Raw genomic sequence first — 6,262 nt, 5'->3', positions numbered from 1 at the left:
AATATGTGAGGAATTACATAAAGGTCAAAATGAGATAAAACTAACTGGGTGTTTGCATTCCAGTCATGCTGTAGACAAGAGGACGGGGTTTCTGAGGAGGAACAGGAGGTCACGCGAGAAGCCGGCCGCGCTCTGGTCCTGCACCTACGGACGACTGCACAGGACAGCTCAGTTTCCCACAACTCCACGAACTGTACACTTATGACTTGCACCCTGATCTGTGTATATGTTAAACTTAAATAAAAATGAACAAAAACAATTCAAGTAGAGTTTAGATCAAAGCATAAAAGGTAAAAAAGAAATAAAGCATCTGGAACTAGGAGAATAACTTCAGGGCCTAAAAGTAGGAAAAAATGTCTCAAGAAGAAGGCACAATGAGACTGACTGTAAAGGAAAAGATTACTAAATGGACCTGCCCTAAAATTAAGAACTCTATTTATCAACTGGTAGCTTTCAGATAGTGAAAAGGCAAGCAAGCCAGGGTGAGAGAGGCGGACACAAAAGGCTATGTATGATGCCACTTATAAAAAGTTCAAAACCAGGCAGGACTGTCACATCAACAAACAGGACAATATTTAACTTTGGGAAGGATAAGAAAGTCATCGGGAAGGAGCAAGAAAGGGGTTCTGGGGTGGCTTCACACACACCTGCTTGATGAGGATCCGCTGAGCTGTGCATTCGCGGCCAGCGCCCTTCTCTAGGCGTGTCCTTCTCCACAGTGCAAGTGATAACACAAACACAACTCTGAGCGTGACAAGCGTTTGGCAGAACCACTTCTAGTGACTCTGCCCTGGAGGCTTGGCCGCATGGCGAGCCAAGACCAGGGGATATGAGCTCTAGGTCAGAAACACGTAGAAGTCCATTCATCACTTCACAGTGAATTGTTAACTTAAAACAAACAAGAACCCTACTACACCTAACCTACTATAACTAATAAGGTAATTTAGCAGATTTACAGCAATAAAACTGGTATTAACTTTTAATACCAGTTTTTGATAGCACCAAAACCCAGAAAATACTTAGTGATGTATTTTGTTAAATTTATGCAATACCTGTATACTGAAAACTATAAAACATTTCTGAGAGAAATCCAAGAAGCCTAAATAAATGAAGAGATGTACCATGTTTATGGATTAGAACATTCAGTCTTGGTAAGACCCCCAAATGGGTCTACAGATTCAGTGCAATTCCAATGAAAACTCAAGCAGACTCGACAGCTGAATCTAAATGTCTACAGAAATTCAAAAGACCTAAAAAAAAAAAAAAGCAATTTTGAAAAGGAAGAACACAGCTGGAGGACCTAACCATACCTGATTTTTTCAGTACAACTACCCTTAGCTTCATTCCTGCTGCTGCCATGGGAACAAAGGCAGCGTGGAAGTGGCTCGCGGACAGAGACGAAGGGTCTGCACTGTGTCTGGCCGTCCGACCTTCAACAGAGGTGCCAACTGGCTCGGATGCTAGAGCCGGGTACGCAGAGGAAGACTGTCACCCACAATCCCCCCTTCACACCACACTCGATGAACCCAAACAGCTGACACACCTACATGTAAAAGACAAAACCATAAAACCTCTAGGAAAAAACAGGGAGAAAGTCTTGGGGTAGAAAAGACTTCTTAGGTTCTTAGGACAAAAAAGCACAAATCTTGACAGGAAAAACTGATAAGATGGACTTAATCCTAATTCATAATTTCTGTTCATTAAGACACGTTTGAGAAATGAAAACAAAGGCAAGCCACAGACTGGGAGAAAGGACCTGTATCTTAGTAAAAAAGTCGAAAGACTTGAAGGACTCTTCACACAGGAAGATACACGCGTGACCAGTGAGCACCCAAACGAAGAAGACTCGGCATCTTTAGTCACCAGGGAGATGCAATCCAAAACCACAGGAGACAGTCCCATAGGCATGCCCCGAGGCTCAAATCTCAAAGACGGACAACTCCAAGTGTTGGGAGAAACTCAACAAGCTCTTGTAAATCACCGGGAACGTAAAAGGGTTCATCCCCTTGGAAAATCGTTCTGAAGCCTCTTAAAAGGCAAACGTGCATGTTTATATCACCCATCAGCTCTGTCCGAGATTTACCAGGAGCAATGACTGCACATCCATGGTCAGACCTGCACAAACTTCTGCGGTGTCTGTACTCACGGCAGCTGAACACCGGAGGCCACGCAGCGTCCACCGCCGGGCACCTACAGAAGGCGTCCCCTGGAACGGCCGGCTCAGCAGCAGCGAAGGCCGACGTACTTGATGTCAGCAACAACACAGGTAAGTCTCAAAAACAGTATGCGGAGTAGAAAGGGCCAATGGCAAGATCACATACTGTATGGTTCCATTTACATGAAGTTCTGGAACAGGAAAAAAACCCTAACGAAGGGAAGCAGAGTGTGAGTGCGAAGTGGTTCGAGGACACGTTAACCTGGACTGAAGTTGCCCTTACACGGATGTGTGCGTTTGTCAGACCCACTGAATGTGCACGTTCAATGGGTGTCTTTTATTAAGTGGTTGATTTTTAAATCTGTCTCCAATAAAGCATGCCTAGTATTTAGGAAGAAAGTTTAATCTGAGTTCACTCCACGATGCTTTTTAAAAATATCGTCAGGTTCTGGGTTTAGGGCACTGGTGTTCAGGAGGACACAGTGCCCCCCCTCCGCCAAATGCACTGCCGTTTCTGCCGTTCTAGTTCCCAGTCCCCATCCATACACACACACAACTTTTCTGTAGCCATAATTCTGGCAGAAGCACACAAAAGTAATTTGGGATCAAACATGTGGATTCACTAAACACACACATATTCAAGCTGCGCAGTTTCCTCCGCTGACAAAACGGAGACTGTATGGCCAACGCCCCTCCCCTGGCTCGCGGCTCCTCCGAGAAAGGAAATCCCTGTAACTGGGAGAGAAGACAAGCATTCCTCGGATCAGCAAGAGATTCAGCAGGAAGGAGGAGGAGCACAGGAGATCTGGGCTGCAGGGGCAGGATGGGGGGCGGCCCGGGGCTCACGCAGCCCAGAGCAGACACCCCTCCCATCTACCTCCTGCCCTCCCGTCCCCCAGGGCAGGTCAGCGTGTGCGCCCCTGCCAGCTGGGGCATAGTGGCCCCTCTTGTCCGCCAGGCCCCAGCGTGAGGGTAGGAAATAGCAGGGGCCCATGGCAGAGGGACAGAGAGGGCAGGGAGATGAGCAGAAGTCACTGCCGCGGGGGAAGGGGCAGGAGGTGCACCACCTTCTCCTTCTTGGGTGGAGGCCACCAGGGCTGGCTGCAAAGGAACTGCTTGGAAGCTTGTGAGAGCAGAGTCTGCCTACGGGTCTGGAGTCTGTCGGTCTGCAGTGGCCCAAGTCCACGTTTGCAGCAAGCTGTCTCCCTGGCCAGCAGGTTTCGGGACCAGCACTCGGAGGGAGCAGCTGAACAAACACCCAGCTCATTCCCCTTTCCTAGGCCCTAAAATGAAAACACTCTACACAAACAGAAAATATTTCAAAAGCTCACTGCTGTCTGGGGCATTTCTAAAGAAATGAAGGTTAGTGGCACTTGACAAGAGCCGGAGCCCGCCAAGAACTAACGCCCAGAGCCAACAAAAACAGCCGAGGGCGGCTCCCGTGAAGCAGTGTGAGCAGCCACGTGCGGAGACTTCTGGGGCTTTCTCTATTCCAGAAAAAACTTTCGTGAGTGTTGAGAAGGAATCTGTCTCCCTTCCAAGAACAAAAGTAGGCGCCCACACACACAGGTCAGTACCGATGTGCAGCTCTCTCCCTCATAAATTAAGGGCATCACCTGCTTCTTGGTGGAGCTACTTGACCCTTTTTTGGGAACAGTCACCACTAAGATCACGTGGCCCTCCTCCTGACCCAGCTAACGCCCTCCCAGTCTCGGTCTAACAGAGCCCATAATTTATCTCTCAGGAAAGAGGAGAAGAGGTTGTGGTGTGTCCGGAGAAGCAGAGGCGGGGGGAAGGAGAGGCCACCCTGACCGCCCCCCAGCACTGCCCCCATGCAGGTCCCAGCGAACACCCCCAAGTACGGGGTAGCACACGGGCATCAACACACTCACAAGAGTTGATTAAGTCTGGGGCGCCTGGGTGGCTCAGTTGTTGAGCGTCTGCCTTCGGCTCAGGTCATGATCCCAGGGTCCTGGGATCGAGCCCTGCATCGGGCTCCCTGCTTGGCGGGAAGCCTGCTTCTCCCTCTCCCACTCCCCCTGCTTGTGTTCCCTCTCTCGCTGTGTCTCTGTCAAATAAATAAATAAAATCTTTAAAAAAAAAAACAACAACTGCATTTCAGGGGCGCCTGGGTGGCTCAGTCGTTGAGCGTCTGCCTTCGGCTCAGGTCATGATCCCAGGGTCCTGGGATCGAGTCCCGCATCGGGCTCCCTGCTCGGCGGGAGGCCTGCTTCTCCCTCTCCCACTCCCCCTGCTTGTGTTCCCTCTCTCGCTGTCTCTCTCTCCGTCAAATAAATAAAATCTTAAAAAAAAGAGTTGATAAAGGCTGTAAAACAATTTCTAAACAAACTTTGAGTTTTCTGTCACTTGTTTATTTTAATGGAGGGGGATGTCTATTTACCATGATACATTGTTGAAGACAGAACAAAAAGCATGACTTTTTAAAACATGGCAAAAGTACTTCTGATTTGCCAACCGCTAAAGCTCACCCCAATTATGAACAGAATCACACGAGAACCCATGTAGTCCCTGCACACCAGTATCGATGAGACCAGAGCAATGACCCACAGGCAGCGAGGCACCAGCCCGTAGGCCCAGCACCACCCCCTCCTGCACCTCTCCTCTCCCCAGGGCTTCCTTCTAAGCTGAGCGGCTCCCGCACCCTGCCTTGCCTGTGGAGCCAAAACTTCTAGCTGACACTCTGTTGGAAAAGCAGGCATCTGCAGGCCCCGTGGACAGCTGGCTCGGCTTGTGGCAGACCTGAACCCGTGACATTGCTCAACTGTGTCCTAAAGTTGCAGCAGATACCAACATTCTTTTCTGAATGACCCCACATGCAACTCACAAGTCAGACATAAAAATCAGTGGGCATGGGATGCAGAGAGGAGAAAAGCAAACCTCGTTACCTGCTGGCAACAGGTGTGTTTAACCAGTTACTGGCCGCAGGTCACTCTACATAGAGCGAAACACCACCACGCAGCGGCCTGGGCTCAAGTGCTTTGCCTCTTGCGTCCCACTCCCAGGAGGTACTCAGTCCCCTTCCTTCTGCCTCAACCTTCCACCCTCCCCAAATGCACAGGACAGAGCTGGAGGGGAAAGAGAAATATAAACTGCGAGTATCTAAATCAGTCAGTATTCCTACTTTCTAGCAGTTTGGACAAAATACTTAATGGCAAAAGTGGTTGAAGTCACTTGCAAACAAGTCACTTACAGGACCTTCCTCTCTGTCAGAGAAGAACCAGACCGTGCATGAAACCCTGGAGAAACGGCGGGGGAGGGGGCGCGCAGCACCGTGAGGCCCCCCAACACAGGGCCCCACTGGGTCCCACGCATCTGCCTGGACTCCACGGTGAAAGGGTCGCACAGACCGTCCAGCCCAGGAAGTGAGTGCTCCCGACGCGTCCAGGCAACAAAGTGGCCCTCGGGCTTGTGGGGACGGAGCCTCTGAGGCCCGCGTGGTCTCCGAGCAGTGAGGCCTCATGTTGGCCCCAGGCAGGCAGCCTGCGGGCCCTCCAGAGACGGCCACCCCAGTCCACGGCAGCCCCATGTCCTCTGTGCGCCCCGACAGCTCCCAGGCAGGTGTCCAAACATGTCTGCTCTCTTCCTAGGGAAATTCACTCAGAAAGCCCGACCGATTCAAAGCTCCTGCGAGCACGAGACACTGTATTTTGGAGACTACCTGGCACACCAATCCTGCTCTGCCTGACTCTGTAACGGCCACCATGCCTGCTCTTCACTTCAGCACAGAGCCCTGCTGGAGGAGCGGAAGAACCACAGGGACCTGGCAGCAGAGCACAGGACGCCCGAGGCAGGGGGCGGGCGTGGGCAGAGGAGCCCCCACGGCCACCTTCCTCACATCTCTGAGCCAGGCGGGTTTCACAGGACGATGGAACCCACGCAGTACAAACACCTGTTCAGTGGGTACAGGTGGGGGTACCTGTGCGGAGGGAAAAGGTGGGGACAGTCCAGGGAGTGGCCCCTGACATGAGGACGACTCTGGAGAATCTAATTGTGTTAATGGAAGACCTCTCGTCCTCGATGTGGGTCTGTGCCCTGGGCGACGTGGGCAAGGGGGGAAAAGGTGGGGACAGTCCAGGGAGTGGCCCC

At 51.2% G+C, this 6,262-nt stretch overlaps 1 protein-coding gene across 5 annotated transcripts in view; it reads right to left on the bottom strand.

Moving 5' to 3' along the window:
* QTGAL (queuosine-tRNA galactosyltransferase) overlaps positions 1-6,262 on the bottom strand; it is an 86,801-nt gene that overhangs the window by 74,690 nt on the left and 5,849 nt on the right. Inside the window, exon 2 of one of the 5 annotated variants that reach the window (XM_081804172.1) lies at positions 2,147-2,365. The exons of the other annotated variants lie outside the window; for them this stretch is intronic. The gene's annotated coding sequence lies outside the window, so the exon portion shown is untranslated. The remainder of the gene's footprint in view (positions 1-2,146; positions 2,366-6,262) is intronic. 5 annotated transcript variants of the gene reach the window in all.

Source organism: Leptonychotes weddellii, chromosome 15 (genome assembly GCF_054177405.1).
Source record: "Leptonychotes weddellii isolate Sample4059 chromosome 15, ASM5417740v2, whole genome shotgun sequence".
Taxonomy (NCBI): Eukaryota; Metazoa; Chordata; class Mammalia; order Carnivora; family Phocidae; genus Leptonychotes; species Leptonychotes weddellii.
The sequence above is the reverse complement of the archived record's forward strand: the minus strand, read 5'-3'. Positions and strand labels throughout refer to the sequence as shown.